This window comes from Dasypus novemcinctus, chromosome 14, assembly GCF_030445035.2.
Source record: "Dasypus novemcinctus isolate mDasNov1 chromosome 14, mDasNov1.1.hap2, whole genome shotgun sequence".
Taxonomy (NCBI): domain Eukaryota; kingdom Metazoa; phylum Chordata; class Mammalia; order Cingulata; family Dasypodidae; genus Dasypus; species Dasypus novemcinctus.
The window spans coordinates 64,403,706-64,425,316 of record NC_080686.1 but is presented as its reverse complement, the minus strand read 5'-3'; the positions used below and the strand labels follow the sequence as shown (position 1 = coordinate 64,425,316).

At 38.1% G+C, this 21,611-nt stretch overlaps 1 protein-coding gene across 10 annotated transcripts in view; it reads right to left on the bottom strand.

Moving 5' to 3' along the window:
* GRHL2 (grainyhead like transcription factor 2) overlaps nt 1–21,611 on the bottom strand; it is a 162,651-nt gene that overhangs the window by 120,103 nt on the left and 20,937 nt on the right. The gene's annotated exons all lie outside the window — the stretch shown is intronic.

The following is a 21,611-nucleotide window of genomic DNA, read 5'->3' as shown; positions in this document are numbered from 1 at the left end:
ATGAGAGAACAGGTTTCACTTAACTCACTGAGCGCTAATTGAAAATATGTGTAATACATTAAATTTAATACTTTAAATACTTAAATGGTTATTTAAAAACATTTTATCTGGTTTAATCTACACATGAAATAGCTGGCAGATTATAGACCAATCCAAGTCTCTTAATTAAAAAAGCAATATAAGCAACTCTGCAAACAAACTATATCACAGATATGCTGCTTAATAAGGATATGAAACAAAATAATGAGACAGACACTATATATGAATATTAGCATTGCCACTGGCTCCTACTACAAATAAATCCTATAGAAGCTACAGATTATAAAGATCATCATGGAGAGTGAGGAATGTATGGGGAGCATTTTCATCAGAGACAGAAAGGGGTTGAAGTAATTATCAGTCCTAATCAACTCAACTTTGGGTGAAGCAGTGATTGACAAGGCAATTTCTTAAGGCAGGTATAATAATGATTCAAATACACAAGGACCATGACAATCCTCAGCCCCCCGAAGTAGACTCCAGATGTCAAGTAAAGGAGCCTGGAGAGGCTTTGGCTCTCATCTCCTTGCCCTCTTTTTCTTGAGGAAATGAAGGGAAACAAGGAGAGATTGCATCTCTTTAACACCTATGTCTGCACATAACAACATGACACAGACAAATGGTAGGACTGGAGAAGGCAACACCTGCATTAATCCATAGCCTTACAGCCACCAGGGACCTCCTCATGGTCAAGCAGGCCTAAAAGTGGTCCCTTATTACGGACACTCATACTGGACCTTCTAAATGACAGAGGGCCTCTAAACTCACTTTGTGATGGAGAACTGGTATTCTCAACAAAAAATGTATCAAGGACCCTTTTTTTGTGTTGTCATGGTGCCAGATATTGTTATACTATAGAAAATGACAGTGGTATTGATAAGATATATTTGGGGAGAGGGATGGGGGAGGCGGGAAATCCACAAAATAGAACCTAATTTGTGTTCTTTGTGCCAATGGTTTGGTGGAATTGACTAGGGGGTGAAGGGTAGGGAGAAATAATGATGCAATTGCAAATGAACTGAATTTAAAAAGGGAAGTAAAAGAGAAAAACCCTGGTGCAAGAACATAATAACCGTTATACAGTATGGTGACATGAAACAGCATTGGCCCTGGAACTGAGTCCCTGCTCACCACTTATAGATGGGGAAAACCCAGCCGATGTCTAAGCTTCGGTTTTCAAGCCTTCACTCGGGATAGCAATGCCTGTCCTACTTACTCATCATGTGATTGTGGAAATCAAGTAAAATAACTGATAATACAGAGTTCTGGAAACTGTCCAGTTCTATATAAATAGTAGGTATTACTGTCACTGTATAGTTCTATGGTCCTAGATCTGCATGGACATCAATTTTTGGCAAAGTTGAATATAATTTTTAAATTGCTAAAGATAATCTTAATAAAAGAGAAATGGAAGTTGTCCATGTAACAAGATTTCTTAAGTATTTACTGAGCACCCAAGAGGTACCAGGCATCATGCTAGGTGTGGAGGATACAGCGGTGTTAGGGTGAAGGAGACAGATCCTGTCCCGTACCACACGCAGCTAGTGGAGAAAACAGCATGGCTATCACGAGGGCAATGAGTGTGAGAAAGGGAAACTGTCATCAGGGTATATGTCCAAGGGGACTAACCTAATCAACAGACCAACAAGGAAGCAAAGTCTTTATAAAGATCTGAAGGACAGGTGGAAATGTGCTGGTCAATGTTGAAATGTGGAGATGTGAGAAATATTTTTTAAAGTGAAGAATATTTTGGTAATACAGAACAACGGAATATTCTTACAAAAGATGCACAGTTATTACTCATTTTGGAGTCAGCCAGGGAAATTTACCTATTTTGATCTAACAGTAAAATAGCATTTCCATGTTGTAAAAAATTTCTAGTTATACATGATACAGTGGGGTTTAGAAAAAGGAAACGGTGGGCTCCTAAGATAATTCTAGAAGCAAAAGAAATGAGGCCTTTGGGAAGAGTCAGGAAGGAAGAGGTGGTAGGTAAGCCCTGGCTGTGACAGCAGTACCCCAGCACCCCCACCCCACCCACTTTGTGCAGTGCTTTCTCCAGGGCTTTCTCTGCAGCTTCACTCAGTGGGTGAAATAGACGATTTTGAACCCTGAGCATTGCCCATGAGAGCCCTTTCCTAAAATGCTCAGTCCTTCAGGAAGGAAATGAAAAGCGTCATGTTATTTGCAATGTTTTCATTACTGAAAATTATGCAGATTTTATTCTTTTCATGCTTGAGAGAAGCACAGGATATTGGTGAGGGTAGGCTGGGTTGGAGGGGTGGGGATGGTGGTATTATTCCAACACTCTGGCTAATTTCCAGAAGTTGGCAAGAAGCACAAAGCTGAAGGATAAGCCAACTCTTTGATTTATACTAAGGAGTGTCCTGATTCACTGGAGAGATTCTTGAATATTCCTTCTTAAAGATCCTACTCCCTCCTGCTGGTTCTCCTGGACTGCTGATTTCATCTATTCCCAGCACAAATGTTCACTCACAGATTTAGGATATTCCCCAGCCTTTCCCCTATGAGTAGTACACAGTTGATGAATCCTTACACATTCAAAGAAAATACTCTGGGAAAGTGCAGCTTTATTAGCTGTTTCTTTTACATTTTTGATAGCCAATGCAGCCTTTTATGCTCTTTTTTAAATATAATAGCTGTTTTTTTTAATCTTCATAGATTATAATCTCTCCAGTACAGAACACTGTTGAATGAAGTTTGGTTTAATGAAAACATAATGTCTCTGGTACACTGAGCAAAAATGTAAGATTTGTCAAGAGAGGAAAGTTTCACAGCAGCTTTTACCAAAGTTAGGAACACTTTCTGAAGTTGAGTTTCATCCATCTGTTCATCTGAAATGGCAGTTCTAATTCTGTTCTGGTCAACTATTTAAAAATCCTTCATGTAGCTTTAGGGTGTTATGTCTTGGTTGCCTCGAATACAGAAGTATAAACAACTATATAACCTTGATTCCTGGATCCTGCTTTGGAGAAATGTTTACATTAGTGCCAGAGCATTTACAGCAAGGCTAAGACCATGTAAGATGACACAGGCAACATTTTTTCTTTAATTCACTACTTCCTTTTGGGAATGTTGGGAGAAAAGTTGAGAGATGAGTGATCAGTTGAATTTCCTGCATTAATAAGGGTTTAATGCAGGAAATGTTTTGCTGGAGAGAAGCATACAACATTTAACACATAATATCTTACCTTCTAAAATTAGATGTAGTAATTGTCCACAAATCCAGATACAAATCCACTTATAAAGGAAGCTTGAGACCACAAAACAAAAACTAGAGCAGTGAAGTACTCACACAAATTGTCACTTTCAATTTCTCAAAATCCATTTCTTTCATTACTACTAGAAAGATGGGTTTTTGTCTTAATCTAGGGGGAGGATGGTTTTGGCGTTGAGTAAATCTTAGTTTATTTCAGCTCTGTCAAGTGCTTCTCTGAGCTTCCATTTCTTCGTCTGTATCATAATATCGACCTTGCAGAGCTGTTCTGAAGGAATGACTCAGGTGTTTCAATATGAAGTACCTGGCACATTACAGGTCAACTATAAGTAAGGTCAGAACAATTATTTCTCTTTAGAACTAATTCCTTTGTTACTAAAGACCCCGGCTCAAAAGCCAATTCAGTAATGAAAACGCTCTAATAATAATTGAAGTGATGAATGCACAACTATGTGATTATACCAAATACCATTGATTGTAAGCTTTGGATGAATTGAATGCTTTATTAATATGCATCAATAAAATTTACTTGTTAAAAAAAGAAGCCAATTCTGTTTTATTCTGCTTGAATTTTCTTAGCCTTTTCTAAATTCTGTAAAATCTTGCCTCATCTGACTTCAAAAACACTGTACTAAGGTGGGTCTCTACCTCTCTAGCCAATGATTCTTCCCTAATTTCTCTTCTACCTGATCTCTCCTCTTTCCTCTAAGGCCGATCATTCTTTGGCCCTGATATATCACAAGCACCTTAAACTGCACCTACCACATGCTTGGTACTCAATTAACATTTGCTGAATAAATGAACAAATGTTCCGTTGAAGATGTGAAGTATAAATTGGGGCATAAAGTACTAGGCAGAGAAGGGGAGCGCTATACTCTTCCTATTTTCATAAAATCAATTTATAGCATATTTGTAAAGTTGGTTGTAAGCTAAAAAGTGCTATACAAATGAAAGTGGCTTTAATTTTAGGAAGCAGAACTGTAAATATAATTGCACAAGCATTGATTCTATTTGAACTACCTTTCTCTCACCTCTTAATTCTCTCCTTCAAATTAAACAAAAGGGGCATTCATCCTTCTATTCTTAAGTGTGAGCTAAGAAACTAGGAAAACCAGCATTATCTCCATGATAGTAAGGATCCCTTTCTCCCACCATTTGCAACAAACACTGACTTAAGTTATCGGTACTAATTTTTTCTACCCAGAACAAGCCACTTCCCTCTATTTGAGAAGTAGTGAAGCTTTATGTAACCCTCACGATTTCATGCTGTGCCCTCAGCCTCCATCTCCCTCCCTTCCCATCTTGTCTAGTCTCGATGCCTCCCTCCCTCTCTCTCTCTCTCCCTTTCTCTTTCTCTCTTTCTCTTTCTCTCTCTCTCTCATGCACACATGCACACATGCGCACACACAGCCTTTATCTTGAGAGAGTATGAATTCTGTTCTCCATATATTCTGAGTCTTCAGTCCTTGGATTTGGCCTTCATCCACTTTGATTTCTTGTAGTGGATTCACTGGAGCTGATTACTGACTTATATAATCACTTCAGCCTCCCAGGAAGAAAAAAAAAAATCATATTCAGACACTAACTGATTCTCAAGAAGTGACCATTATTCTTTCCATTGGAATCTTGGCATTTTCTCCATTAACAGGATAAGACTTTCAAATAGAAAGGACCGAACCAGCCAGGGTTACTGTCACACTTTAAATGCCAACGATGTTAGTCATTTCACTGCTGGTGACTTTCATTTTGGTGCTTACCAGAAACAAATCACAAGCAAAAACAGGCACTTTCAATGTTAGCCTAGACTTGAAATTTATTAGGAATTGTGCTGAGTACTTATCCTTGGTAACTCTAAACTTTTGCCTTGACCTAATCTGTATCAGATTCAAGGTAAATGAAATGAATCCACAAGCCTGGGATGATATTCATAATTTTCATGGTGAAGATGTTATTGTTTGAGGGAAAAGAGGATTCAATTAATTCAGGGAAAAATTATGATGCCTTCCACCATGCATATTGCATCATTAAAATAATGTTAAGGGACATGACATCTATAAGACAAGTGCAGGCTACTATGAAAAAGAAAATAGCAAAATGAAATACAAAACTTTTTAAATAAAAATACATTTCTATGAGGCCTGAAAAGACAGCAAAATGTGAATTATTTTTCTGAACAATCAAAGGATTTTCTCAATTTTTAAAGCAGAAAGATAAGTTATAAGACCAAGTTAAAAGACATGGAGAGGGAAGCAGATGTGGCTCAAGTGATAGGGCTTCTGTCTACCATATGGGAGGACCCGGGTTCGATTCCTGGGGCCTCCTGGTGAAAGAAGAAGAAGAAAAAGCATGCCTCCACAGCAAACCAGTGTCTGCGTGGTGAGCCAAGTACCCACAGGGCAAACCGAGTGCCCGTGAAGCGAGCCTAATGCCCATGTGGGTGCCCAAGCAGTGAGCCAAGTGCCTGTGTGGTGAGCCTAGTGCCTTCACAAGTGCCCGCATGGTGAGCTGAGTGCCCGTGCAAATGCCTGCATGGTGAGCGTGACTGCTCAAGTGAGTCATGCAACAAGATGATGATGCAACAAAAGGAGAGTCAAGGTGAAGAGCAGCAAAATTCAGGAACTGCCAGGGAAACTCTCTCCACATCAGAGGTACCAAGGATCAAATCCCAGTGAATCCTAGCAGAGAAAAAAAGAGAAGACAAAAATAAAGAGAAATAGATACAAAAGATCCCACAGCAAATGGACACAGACAGCAAAAACTGCAGGGTGGGGGGAAGGGGAGGAGGGGAAAAATAAATAATTATTTTAAGATGAAAAAAAAGGCATAGAGAATAGATTCAGGAGCATAATATTCAACTAACAAAAATTCCAGAAGAAGGCAGTGAAGTGGATGAAAGGGAAGAAAGAAATAATCAAAGAAATAATATAGGAAATATTCTCCCAGGTAAGACAAACTTGAGTATTCAGAATAAAAAGATTCCAAAGTGCTGAACAAGAAAATAAAAAGAAACATATCTATCTAAATGCTTGTGAACTTTCCATGCTAAAGATTAAACAGAAAACACTACAAATACCAGAAAAAAAACAACAACTAACTTTCAACAGAACAAGAAACAGCCAGTAATCATCTCATCTGCATGACTAAATGCTGAATGACAAAAGAAAAGGGGTTTGAACATGGAATTCTAATCAGGGCAAAAAATCAATTAAGTAAATGGCAAAATAAAGACATGTTTCAATATGCAAGGATTCAAGAACTATTCTGCTTGTATATCCTTTTTGAAAGAATTATCCCTCGATTCAAAAATGGAAAAAAACGGTATGCTGGATAGCAAAGAAAAGCAATATAACAGAGATCATCAAATAAGCCAGTAAAATGTAAAATTAATTGAAACTAACAGCTGACCATGGAAATGAAATTCATACCACTCTTAAGAAAGAATTCTCAAAGATAATACCAAATGGATGAAATACCTGAGAGATAATAGGAGAGTGGTTGTTTAAAAAGTATGCTGAAGGAAGCAGATGTGGCTCGAGCAAATGGGCTTCTGTCTACCATACAGGAGGTCCAGGGTTCAATCCCCAGGGCCTCTGGGTGAAGGCAAGCTGGCCCAAGCAGAGAGCTGGCCCACATGGAGAGCTGGTGCAGCAAGATGCACAACCGAAAGAGACACAGAGGAGAGATAATAAGAGACCCAGCAGACCAGGGAGCTGACCCAGCAGACCAGGGAGCTGAGGTGACGTAAGAGATCGAGCACCTCTCTCCCACTCCAGAAGGTCCCAGGATGGTTCTCGGTGCCACCCAAGAGAAGACAAGCAGACAAAGAACAAACAGTGAATGTACACAGAGAATAAACAGTGTGTGCAAAAAACGAGGTGGGGGATAAATAAATAAATATTTAAAAAAATAAAGTAAGCTGAAGATTTTGCTTTGTATAAAGGAAGAGTAATAAGTAATAACTGATTCTTGATATTGGTAGAAAACTTAAGTTTAAATATGCTTATAAAAATTAAATGGGGGTAGTGGATGTGGCTCAAGCAATTGAGCTCCCACCTACCAAATGGGAGGTTCCAAGTTTGGTTCCCAGTGCTTTCTAAAGAAGACAAGCAAGACAGCGAGCAGGCAGATGGGCTGGCATGGAGAGCTGACGCAGAAAGATGGTGCAAAAAGAGACACAGGAGGAAAACATAATGAGAGACACACAAAACAAGGAACAGTGGTGGCTAAAGCAATTGGGTGCCTCCCTCCCACACAGGAGGTCCCGGGTTTGGTTCCCAGTGCCTCCTAAAAGGAAGATGAGCACACAACAAACAGACACAGCAAGCATAAACAATGAGTGGGGAGGGAGAAAAAAAAATTAAATGATAACGTCTACTAGGATAGGAATAGGATGTAGAAATTCTAGAGCAGCAATTCCCACAGTATGGAAGCTAGTGCTCCCTGAGATATCTTCAGGGGATACATGAGGTTAAAACTATTTTCAAAATAATATTAATTCATTATTTGCCTTATTCGCTGTGTGGATATTTGTACTGATAATGCAAAAGCAATGGTGAGTACAATTTCTGGTCCTTTATATGAATCAAGGCAGTGTTATCAAACTGTACTAATGGTTATTGAGTCATTGTATTCGTACTACCACATACTCATAGTAAAAACAAAACAAAACACAAAATGCTAGTTTCACTTGAGACTGTCCTTGATGAAGCAGTGCAAAATATTTATTTTATTAAATCTCAAACCTTGAGTATACATCTTTTTAATACCCAGTGTGACAAAATGGGAAGTACACATAAAGTAGTCTGCCACATAGTGAAGCACAAGGATTGCCTCAAGAAAGAGCATGTGCACAACTGTTTGAGTTGAAGTGGAACTAATCACTTTTTGCATGGAACTCCATTTTTATATGAAAGAATGACAGATGATAACCTATTAATAGTATTCAAAACTCAAGTGTTTGGCAGACATTTTCTCAAAAATAAACCAAGTGTGAGCCTATTACTTCACGGAAAATAACTGACAGTATTGATTACCAATGAAAATTTGAGCTTACAAACAAAATTAGACTTTGAAAACTTGCATCCATCACAGTTGACAGTTGTCTAAAATTTAAAGATTTCCTGACGAAATCGATGGAGATATTAACGGATGTGATTTTTGGTAATGCATAGTGAAACTTATTAATCTTCAGAAAATCTGCAAAACTCAGTAAGCCAGTATTTTCCAAATAGCCAATGAATGATGTTACCAGGTCATGAACCAGTAAAAGATCCACTCAAAGTACAAGATGGACTTATGGATTTTAATGTATGGAAAGTTCTTTCATATGATTTCAGTTTCCACATTGCAACTAACCTTTAAAAAACAAACACTTCTCAAGTTTTGGTGCCATATCAAAGAATATCCACTATTGTATGCTTTCCTTTTCCAACTATCAGTGTGAGGCAGGATTTTCTTCATTTACTTCAACCAAAATAACATTTTACAACAGATCAAATGCAGAAGCAGATATAAGAATCAATTGCTATCTATTAAACCAGACATTAAAAGAGATTTGCAAAAATATAAAACAATACATTCTCCTCAATAAATTCTTTGGTTTTGAAAAACTAAGTGATTTTTCATTTAAAAATCGTTACTTTTGTTAACATGCGATGGGCTTACACTTGTTATTTTTCTTTTGTTTTGTTTTAGGGGGGACCAGGGATTGAACCCAGGGCCTCATACATGGGAGGTAGGCACTCAACCACTGAGACACATCCACTCCCGACTATAATTGTTATTTTTAATTGAACTCATAAGTAAATATTTTTAAAAATTTTCGGCTTTAATTGCTAATATGGGGAAGCAGCTATGGCTCAATCAATTGGGCTCCCATCAACCATACAGGAGGCCCTGGGTTCATATCCCAGGGCCTCCTTGTGAAGGCAAGCTGGCCTGTGCCCACAGAGAGCTGGTGCCGCAGGATGACAACAAAGGGAGACAAGCAGACACAGAAGAATGTGCAGCAAATGGACACAGAGAGAAGACAGCAAGCAAACCACAAGGGGGATTGGGAATAAATAAATAAATAAATAATAAATCTTTTTAAAAAAATAATTGCTGATATGGTAAATTGTCATAGATATAACCCACACAAATTGAGCTCTTCAGCAACTTTAGTAATTTAAGACTATAAAGGGGTCCTGAGAATAAAAAGTTTGAAAACCACTGTTCTAGAGAATAATGGAAAATAATCTTGATCAATAAAACAAAAAGAAACAAAAATAAAAATAACCTGGAAAAAAGAAGGCCTTACATATCTGCAATTGCAGTAAGTAATAATGAATCAAACTCCCGTGTTAAAAGATAGATACTTTCAAACTGGATTCAAAACCCAGGGAAGCAGATGTGGCTCGAGTGATTGAGCTCCTGCCTACCACATGGGAGGTCCCCGGTTTGGTTTCCAGTGCCTCCTAAAGTAGATGAGCAAGACAGAGAGCTGATGCGACAGGCTGAGTGGAGGTGGCTCAAGCGATTAGGCACCTCCTTCTCCCATGGGAGGTCCAGGTTCAGCTCTTGGTGCCTCCTAAAAGGAAGATGAGCACACAACAAAACAGACACAACAAATGCAAACAATGAGGGGGAGAGAAAGAAATTAATTAATCTTTAAAAAAAATACCCAAACCAATATTCTTTTTTAAGAACCCATAATACATATAGGAAAACTGGCAGTATACCAAACCATTAAGCAAGACCCTGCCCATTTCAAAGAACTCTTGTCAGCAGACAAAATTCTCTGGAATCAACAACAAGAAAAGATGAGATTTAAACAGTATATACTTAGAAATTACAAAACACTCTTCTAAATATCCACAGGCCAAGAAGAACTCTTAAAGGAAACTTTTAAAAACTTAGAACTCAATGATAAAATACATACTACATGTTGTGGGATATAGTTAAATCAGCACATAGAAGTAAATTTCATAGCCCTAAATGCTTATGTTAGAAAAGAATAAAGGCTAAAAATGAAAGAGCTAAACACGTAACATGTTAGAAAAAAACTGAATTAACCCAAAGGAAGTAAAGGAAGGACATACTAAAATAAAACAGAACAATCTGAAACAAAAGTTGGTTCTCTGCAATGACAAAGAAAGTTGACAAACATCTGGCAAGGATAATCAAATATTAGGAATGAAAAAGGGGACATAATCTTAGATGCAGCAAACATTAAAATGGTAAGAGAATATTATTAACACTTTTATGCTAAGAAATTTGAATTTCAGACAAAATGGAAACATTACTAGAATATAAATGTTCAAAACTGATTTAGAAAGAGAAAAATACTAACTTCAAGCAGAGAAAGCAGGCAGGTAACTACCTTACCCAAGTGATGCAAGTTAAACTCTCTACTAAATATGTACATCCTAGGATAACATGATGAGAAACATGCCTCACCTCTATGGTATTCTTTCCAAAAATCCTTAACTACAGGCTAATCATGAGTAAACCACCACACAAAACCAAAATGAGGAAACCTCTACCTGACTGTAGTCCTCAAAACTGTCAAGGTCAAAAAACAAGGAAAGCCTGAGAGACAGTCACAGAACAGAAACAGAGTACAAGATATGACAACTAAATGTAATGTGGTAGCCTGGATTGGATCCTGAAACAGGAAAAGAACACTAATGGGAGAACTGGTAAAATCCAAATAAAGCCTGGTGCTTAGTTACTAATAATGTATAAATGTTGGTTTCTTTGTTCTTATAAATGCATCATGGTAATATAAGATATCAGTAGGGAAAACTGGGTTAGGCACATACAGTAGCTTTGTATTATCTTTGCAACTTTCCTATAAATCTAAAATTTTTCCAAAATAAAAAGTTTACTTTAAATAAAACTGATTCAGTGAAGAGAAACTGGAACAGTGGAATAGTCATTAAAGAAATTGAAGAACACAAACACATTTTAAAAATTGACATTGAAATCAGGGGGACACAAGAATAGAGATTTGTGATGTGGGATTAACATATTAAAGATATAGATGCATTTTAATTTTTTTTTTTTTTTTGCCAAAATGCACACACAAGTAGCTGTACCAAGTTATAATTCCATTAAGGATACATTAAAATGTCATTAATAGTTCCCTATACCTCATTATTCACTGGATATTGTCCATCTTTATAATGCTCATCCATCATATAGGTGAAAAATAGTATTCAATTGTCTTAATTGACATTTAATTTGGATAAGTTTTAGCAATATTTACTCATGTTTACTGGCCATGGGCCCTACAGAAATATTAGCAGGAACATACAAAGACAACTGTACAGGAGTGGTCAAAGCATCATTGTTTGTACAAAACTACAAAAGAGGATGAGTAGAAATGGTTTTTTTCCTGCTCGCACTAGACGGATTGAGTATTCTGTTCCATGTCTCTTCACTCCCGAATCCAGGATGACAGAGCAGTCTTCACCATGCACCTTGTCATTAACCGGGGAGAAGAGCTCCGAGGGTCAGGAAAGCAATTCCTCTGGCCTGCGACTCACCTAACTCGCTGATCAGACTAGTCACACAGTCCCAGCTGAAACAACAGGAGCAGGAAATGCAATCCCGCCACATGCCCAGAAGAAAGGGTTCAGGAAATAGTGTACAGCATTGATGACTGTCACTTCTGCTACATTAAAACAAACAAAAAATAAGCCTGTAAATAAATAAATCAGTAAATAACTTACAGACCAGAAGGAAACAAAGAAAAGTAAAAATTAATATTGGGAAATGTTTGGAGGTGATTTGTCTTTAGTAATTTTCCTTTAAAAATTTTCTTTGAAAATAAATGGAAGAAAAACTCAGCCAGCTGATAGATAAGACCGAAGGAATAAGCTTGGGAAAACCAATGACTTTGAGAATTTCCCTCTCTGTGGCATATAGAATTCTTGATTTCCCTTCCTCTGATTCACACATATAAGCCTGGTCGCAGCAGCTTTATGCAACTCTCCACTTCAAAGCATGAGGCTTCTGCTGTGTACCCGTAGGTTTCTACTTCTCTGTAACCTTGCCCAACCCCTACCCCCCAGTCCATGACCAAAAGTCTACTTAGAAGAGAAATGAGGGGAGCAGGTATAGCTCAGTGGTTTGAGCACCTGCTTCACATGAACCAGGTCTAGGGTCCCCGGTACCTCCTAAAAATAAGAAAATAAAAAATAAAAAAAGAGAAATGAAAGTCACAAAAGCAACTTAAATTCCAAAACAACTCAAACCTAGATATTATCTATATATTGAAGTATTTGTAAGGATTGACTGAGGTCCAACCTGTTTTTTGTTGTTTATGAATAGAATTGTAGCATGTAAGTGCTAAAAGAAACCTTCATGATTATTCACTCCAAAGTCCTCATTTTACAAATGGGGAAACAGATCCACAGAGATCACACTTCCCTGGAATTATACAGATATTTTTTATTAATATCGCTGTTAGAGGACAAGTTTCAGGAAAACATATACTTTGGCTAATTTGAGTACTTTGGGAACACATAGCACTCTTCAATTTGTGGATAAAATGAAAATTACATGCATCTTCAGGCAAAAGTTTCCCCACTCCATCCATGCCCCTGCCCTTGATTCATTATGCAGAGCTTTATTGAGCTTCTGCTGTCCAATGGGCACTGATCTAGGTACAGGAGATGCAGTGTTGACCAAGCAAGACAAACTCTATGCTACTGGGGACTTCACATTCTAGTGAGAACGTTCGTTCGTTCGTTCATTCATCCATTCATTCATTCATTCAAGTAATTTTATAATCAAAGCTTCCTCTAAAGGCTAATGAAAATCTCATTCCAGTCCTTATACTTTGAGGTCCTTTTTTTAAATAAAAAGCTCCAATCCTTAAATGTAAGTCCAGGTATAGAGATGGAAAAGAAAATGTTATCATGTAAAGCATGTGATTTTCATATTTCAGAGGCACTGCTACTTATAAACCTTGAGAAGTAAGACAGCATTCATTTGACAGGTCTTACCTGAGCACTACCAGGTGCTGGTACTACTCTGAGTACTGGAATTCAGTGCTCAAAAAGAAAGACATACCCTCTGCCCTGGAAGTGGATGTGATAGTCATCAATGCTCTACACTATTTCCTGCACTCTTTTTCTGAGCATGTGGTGATGCTTTCACAGATAAAGGTACAACTACAGAGGGTGACAACTGCAGGTGGGAAGGAAAAGCAAGGGCTGCTGTGAGAGAATAGAGTCACGGGTATGCTTGGTGGCCACAAGCACCTGGCACACCTCCAACTACAAGGAGCAGCATTGGCCAAGGGCCCCAGCTGCCCAGCTCTGAGATCTATCCTCACATTTGTGTGAGGGCCTTGCTTCCCCATGGGCTGCTCTCAGCCCATGACGCTGCCGCAGGAGCACAAAGCCAGGCCTGTTCTGGAGACACGAGGCTCTGATGGCTGGCTTTGGCTGGAACACTGCTTGACAGACGTGGGTACCTCCCTTAAACTGTATGGCAGTGCTGGAGGCTTCCTTCCAACAATTCCTTCCTCTCGCCTGGGACTTTGGCCTTGCATTGTGGTCTGAAGGGTCTCCCCGTCTTTGCCATTTTTCTCACAGCTGTTCCCCTAATAAAATCCTTGCATGTTTGATCCTGTCTTAAGATCTTCTCGGAGGACCAGAACTAACATATAATCTAACACTGAGATGGGAACTACTTAGGACTCGGTTACTGGGAGAGTGACACTAAACTGAGACTTGAGGAGGAGGAATTAGTAAGAAGGAAATAAAAAAGAAGAGAAGTTGAAAGGAAGCACTACAGGAACAGCATGTGCAAGGTCCCTGAGACAGGGTGAAACTTGTCCCACATAGGAACTAAACGCAGGGAAGTGCAGCTGGACCATAATGTTTGAAAAGTCTGATGACACTTAAGAGACAGGCATGCCCCTCTCAATTAGAGGCAGAGCAGGCATCGCCATCCCAGAGTCCTCAGGATTGGGGAACGAACGATGGACTACAGTAGACTTACTGGTATTCTACTATAGAGTTACTGCGATCCTAGCAATGAAAGAACTTTTATCATTGATATATAGGCAGTGGCCACCAAAGGTTCTGAGGGGAGGGAAAGGGAAAAACAGGTATAATATGGGGGCATTTTCAGGACTTGGTAATTGTCCTAAACAACATTGCAATGACAGACACAGGCCATTATATGTCTTGTCATAACTTGCAAAATTGTGCAGGAGAGAGTGTAAACTACAAAGTAAACTATAATCCACACTTAGTGGCAATGCTCCAAAACGCGTTCATCAATTGTAACAAATATACCACACTAAGGAAGGATATTGTTAATGTGGGAAAATGTGGGAGGTGAAGGGAGTGGGGCATATAGGAATCCCTATATTTTTTATGTAATCTAAGTATCTTTAAAAAATATATTTTTAAGCATACATATTTTTAAAAAACAGAGATAGGCACAAATCAGATTATGCAAGGATTTATAATTCATTTTAAGGATTTTAAATTGTATTCAAAGTGCACTGGGGGGGAAACGCAGGATTTTTAACAAGGGAATAACTTAATCAAAGATGTGTTTTAAGGGAAACGGACTTGGCCCAATGGTTAGGGCGTCCGTCTACCACATGGGAGGTCCGCGGTTCAAACCCCGGGCCTCCTTGACCCGTGTGGAGCAGGCCCACGCGCAGTGCTGATGCGCGCAAGGTGTGCCCTGCCACGCAGGGGTGTCCCCCGCGTAGAGGAGCCCCACCCGTAAGGAGAGCCGCCCAGCGCAAGAGAAAGTGCAGCCTGCCCAGGAATGGCGCCGCCCACACTTCCCGTGCCGCTGACGACAACAGAAGCGGACAGAGAAACAAGACGCAGCAAATAGACACAGAGAACAGACGACCGGGGGAGGGGGGGAAATTAAATAAATAAATAAACCTTTAAAAAAAAAAAGATGTGTTTTAAAAAGATCACTCCAGCTGAAATGAAAGATTGAAAAAAAGAGGTTGTAGGAAGCCAAAAAGGTTACTGCAATGGTACTGGAAAAGAGATAAATTAAAGATTTTCTATTATAAGGGGGAAAAATCATTTTCCAGGGTTCCCCTTAGATTCCATAGTTCTTTTTTTAACTCTCATGCCATTAAACATTTGCCTTATTCCTTGATTATTTAGATATAAACTTAGTTTTTACTCTCTTCATGCAAGTAGGTATATGTCTTAATTTTTTTACATGTTCTCTGTATTACACTCTGTTGTTAGCTTAAAGAACAGAGACATGCTTTATTAATACTTGTTGATGAATGTGACAATTTGAATTTTCCTTTAAGTTTATAATTGTAAATGGCCTGAGGGACAGGACGAATGAAAACATTTATTTGGGGATAACATTACCATTACGTTACCTTGATGACATACTACGATGCCCTTATTTGTACCATGCTTTATATTAACCTCCATTCTGAATACCCATTGTTGGCCATATTTAAGACATGAATATTTGATTCTCTATAAAATAAAAATTGTCTAAGAAACATTTTATAAAGTGTGCTCTGGTGAAATGTATCAGTCTCTATTGCCAAGAAACCATTCACTTTGAATTGAAAGGGAATGGAAGGAAAATAGGGAATGACTTATACACGGTGCTTCTAAGCTCACTATGGAAATAGCTCTGCAGGATTTTTAACAAGGGAGTAACTTAATCAAAGATGTGCTTTAAAAAGATCATATTCTTCACAAAAGGAAATAATAAAAAATAAAAGGATCACTCTGGTTGAAGTGAATGATTGAAAAAAGAGGTTGTAGGAAACCAAAAAGGAGGTTACTGTATTGGTACCAGAAAAGAGATAAATCAAAGATTTTCTATTTTAAGGGGAAAAAATCCTTTTTCCAGGGTTCCCCTTAGAGTTTATAGCTCTTTTTTTTTTATCTCATGCCATTAAACATTTGCCTTATTCCTTGGTTATTTAGTATAAGCTTAGTTTTTACTGTCTTCATGCAAGTAAGTATATGTCTTAATTTTTAATCCCACACAGCACATGGGACTGATTCTTCAAAATTAATGGAAATATTCAATGGTAAAAACCTTAGAGTCCACCTCTGTCACTAATAAATATGGAAATACTCTTTCTCTCTCTCTCTGTCTGCCATTGTGTGTACACTTGACTTCCAGCTTCACCATGTCTTCGCATAAGACTTTTAGAATCAAGCAATTCCTGGCCAAGAAACAAAAATGGAATCGTCCCATTCCTCAATAGATTCGAATGAAAACTGGCAATAAAATTGGGTACAATTCCAAGAGAAGACATTGGAGAAGAACCAAGCTGGCTCTGAAAGGAATAGCACATGTGATAACTCACATGTTTACGCTATGTTGAGTTCACTTATATCTTGTTGAAAGAGACCCTTTCTGAACAGCTGGACTTTTTTAGAGGAAAATACTGGTTTTGTTTTTGTTCTTATGCTTTGGCATAAACAAGTTGGTACGGTAATAAATATGTGAGACCTTTTGTTTGATTGATTGATAGATAAATAAATAAATAAATATGGGACTAGATTAGAGTCCCACAAAAGTTACACAAAGAAATAATAGAAAAGCCCAAACAAAATCCATACTAAACAAATTGATTACACGAGATTTCCTTTCTATAAAATGAAATAGGGCAAATAAATGGACTTGCCCATATAATAACTTTGAAACAAAACAAAACTGCTAGAAAGCCAGCTAAGCTTTGGTTTACCTTATTAAAACTTAGATGGACTCCTGAGGGAACTATCAGAAAAATAATAACCAATTACTTGTTTTTCCTCCTCTGGACAAAGATAAAAGGCACCAATGTAATTCCTCTGAACCTAGATCTGTATTTGAAACTAAATATACTCTAATTTTACAAATTTCTTCTTAACAATGACTTGAATAAAAAAATACTTTATTTATATGTATAGTTTCTATGTAAATATATTTGATTATGAATTTATATACATACATACGTGTGTGTGCGCATGAACTACAATCCTAGGGTTGGGTGGGATATAAAGGATGAAGGGGAAAAGAGTTTGGGAAGGAAGTGGGTAGGGAAAAAAGTAAAGGGAAGGGAGGGGAAAGTCCACTGTGTATAATGTGATCACATTTATGCATTTATATAAATTATGTGTGAATGTAACTTTCTACATTAAAGAAATTCTGAAAGAAAAAGGGAGGAAAAGAAACAAAGAAGGACGGCAGAAAAAGAGGATAGGAAGGAAGGGAGGGGAAGGGAGAGAAGAGATTAGGAGGGAGGAAAGAAAGAAGAAAGGAAGAAAGGAGAGAAGAAAGGAAGGAGACAGAGAGGAGAGAAAACTTCTCTATGAACTTTTCTCATAAATGTTGTTGGGGGAATTAGTTGAGTGGTTTTTATTTCATGTGTTTCCTTATTTAAATTAGACCCTTACCTGAGGCCATCACAATAAATTCCAGACAATTTTTAAATTAATCTTAGCATTCAACCATGAAAACACAAAACAAAACAAAAGACTATCTGGATGAATCTTTAACCTGATCTTGGATTTGGGATGAATTTTTTAAAGCATGAAAAACAGTGGAAGAATCTACGGGAAAAAAACCTGTTAACTGGCCACTTGAACATTAAAAACACCTAAAGATTTCAGATTAAAGACATCAGAGTGAGGCTGTTTCATATGACCTAACAAAAATAAGCAAAAACAGTGATATATGTCAAAAAAATTTACCAGAAGCAATTGCAAAGGAGGATGCACAACAATCCCATGTCACCCACTCCATGAGATGGGGCTAAAGAGAAAAATCAAAGATCCTGGTTCCAATGTGCCTTACCAAGAATAGCACAGGAGACAGAAGTTAAGTCAACAATTACAGACTGTTTTCATGACTACCACCATCACCCATCAAACAAAGAGAAAAGTCCAAAGACGGGTGAATAACAGCATGGGCAAACCTCTTGAGGTAAGTTATTGTCTCTTCCATCAGAACTCAGCAAAGAGGAAAAGAACCTGGTGTGTCTTTAGTCTAGGAGGAGAAAAGGTGAGACCCAAATTCTGGTGGAATACCATCAAGTGAGAAGATTCTATGCAGGCACCACTCCTGCGTGTCCTGGTAATGCATCCCCTTCCTCATCTTTATGACTTTACAATGGGAAAAGTCCTTGCAGGTGTAGTACATGGTAATTAGGAGCAGGGTGATATAGGATGTGGGCATCTCAACTTTGGGGGAAACACTGGGAAGAACTCAGGAACAGGATGCTAAACCATGGGCAAGCATGAGATCACAGGGGTGAGCCCAGGCTGTGGATAGAACCTGAAAGCACTAGAACTTAGAGGACACGCAAGATGCTGACTCTCCTGCTGGCTGTGTGACATGGTCTGAGTGAATAAACTAGGTATTGCTGAACCCAAGTTGCCTTGCCTGTTCACCTGGTGTCATCACTGCATGAAAACATGGAGTTCTTTTTCTCAAGCTCACTCATATCAAACAGATGCTAGCCAAACTTATGCTAAGCCTGTAAGAAAGTGAGGTGGGGTTACAAGAAACATAAAGCTTTCCAGGAAAGAGTAAATGCTCAATGCTGTGCCTGCTAGGTTTGTATTAGACAGCTCCAAATATACTGGAAGCCTGAAGAAATGACAAATATCAAAGTATTACTTTTTATAGTATTTGACCCTCTATGAAATGTTGTTGTGCTTGCCTTGCCTTTAAAGAAAGTGAGCTTTTTTTTCTTTAATTATACAGACTCCTCAAAAACTTTTAGAATATTTCCCAAAAGTGTCCTGAAGAGTTGAACCAAATACAATGAGCAGCTTGAAGTCTTTGATGGAAAAAGGCCAAGAGGCCACTGGACTGAAGGTCAGTATAGCCCCTTGTCCTGGCAGCTTTGTGACTTGGTTGTGGTTACCATGGCAGCTGCCTGGACACGTTCTCCATCCTCTTTGTTCTCCTGTGGGCTTTTGTCCATTCTGAGGGCTTGGGCTGAGTACAAGAAGGAGCTAGCATTAAATCAACCCAACACTGAAGAGGAACTTAGCAGAACTGAAGACAATATCATAGATAAGTGTAATAAGACTCTTTGAAGAAGGGAAAAGCTATGGAGGGGACAAAGAGAACTGAAGATAAAGTTTTCATGCCAATTTTCCACTGGGTCCAAGCCCCTAGAGACAGAAGGCAGTGAGCAAGGAAAGAGGAAATGTGCACAACAACAGTCAAGTAGAGAAGCCCAAAAGAATCTCCCCACAGAAAGAGGATGCCTTCCTGCAGGTGTGGAGTGAACTGGGTACACAGCATTTACCCAAGTCAGTCACTGGCTACACAAAGCCATGCTGAGTTTTCCCAATACTGTCACATTGTCAAATGCCCAGTCTTCAACTGGCCTTGAAAGGGCATGTAAACAAGTCCCAAAGGCAGAAAGGCAGAAAGAAATAATCTACTTATACTATATCATGACAAAGGTTTTACTAGAGGATATCAAGCTTAAGCAAACAAAAAGAAATAGCATGGCCATACGACAAAAATTCTACAGGAATGCAAACAAAAAATGAATAAACCACATGCATAAGAAAGTTGGATAACAAGGATTGGAATGATAAAAGCAAGGATAGCTCCAGGAAATAGAATAAAAGACAATAGGAAAAAAATAAAATAAAAAGACAAAACAATAATAAAAACTAAAATATATTTACCGAAAAAATCAATCAGTCAACAAAAGACAATAGGAGAAAGAAATAAGCAAATTAGAGTGTCAGTCCAAGAGGTACAACATGAGAATTGCGTCAGCTCTGAAATAAGAGAACAGAAAACTTAGTGGGAGATAATTATCAAAGAAATAATATCAGAAAATTCCCTAGAACAGAAGGACCTGAATTTCTAGATTAAAAAGGTCTACAGAGCACTTAGTACAAAGAATGCAACAAAAACAAAAGTGACGATGGTATATTATCATGAATTTCAGAAAACCAGAGTAAAAGACGATTTTAAAATCTTCTAGAGAAAGCCATTGATTATACACTTTGGATAGATCATATGATATGTGAATATATTAATAAAACTGCTTAACAAACAAATAAATAATTGTGCAAGAATAGCCAGAAATAGCAGCTATGTACATAGGGGAAACAGAGAGAGATTGAGAGGTGAGGAACTCTCTTGTTTATTTGTTTGTCTGGGTTTTTTTTGTTTATATTATTATTATTGAAATAATGAAAATGCTTTAATGATTGAAGTGATGAATGCACAGTGATTATACCAAATACCATTGATTTGGTATACTTTAGATGATTGTATACTTTAGATGCATTGTATGCTTTATTAATTTGTATCAATAAAATTGATTTTTAAAAAAAAGCTTCCAGAGAGAAAAACGTTCAAAACAAAGAACGGGCATCTCTGGAATCTAGAAACCAATACAGCAGTGCCTTTAAAACTCTGAGGGAAATTTATTTTCAACTTAAAATTCCAGCCAAATAATCCATCAAGTATGATGATAGCATAAATGCATTTTAAGATATGCAAGAATCAGAAAACTTTGATTCCCCCACCCCCCAATTAACCTTTCTCAGGAAGCTAATGGAGGATAGGCTCCACTAAACAAGGATATAAACCAAAGAAAGAGGGAAGGAGTGAGCATGGGCGGGGGTGGGGGTAGAGTCAAATCTTTATCTTCATGGAGAGAGGTCAGTAGATAATACCTAAGTGGATCAAGAAATAGCAGTTTGTATTATTGAAATACATGGAAGTCAGTAAGGGGAGAGAAAGAGGCTGAAAAGTCCAACATGGTTACCTCTGCAGATCAGAACTCACAGAGAGGGGTAGATCTCAGGAAACTGCTATTTTTCACAAACCTTTTTAGTATTATTGAACATCCTAAGCTCAATACATTTCTTTGATGAAAATAAAAACGATATTTTCAGTAAATACTATGTGCATCCAATGAAATATGTCTACAATGAAGAGGTAGCCAGTGGGGTTGTCAGTTTTCAACCACTGAACAGCCAGGTTCCTAGCAAGAGAAAGTAGGCAAATGGGCACAGAAACTTCAGTAAGGGATAAAGACCCAACCCATTCCCTTAGGGCAGGCAGTCAGCATGATGGTGAACCCCAAAGATGGTAGAGTCAGACCACAGAGTTCCAATTCCACCTCTAGCTGCCTATTAGGTCTGTGACCTTGGGTAAGTTACTTAACCTATCTGTGCCCTCATTTTCTCATTGACCCTCAGAAAGTTAAGGTAAGAAATAATTGGTTCTGGGCACCATACCTGGTGTGGTGGTTTGAAACTGTACGTACCCTCAAAAATCATGTTCTTAAAGCTAAGCCATCCCTGTGGGTGGAAACCTATTGCAAGTAGGATATTTTGATGAGTTAAGC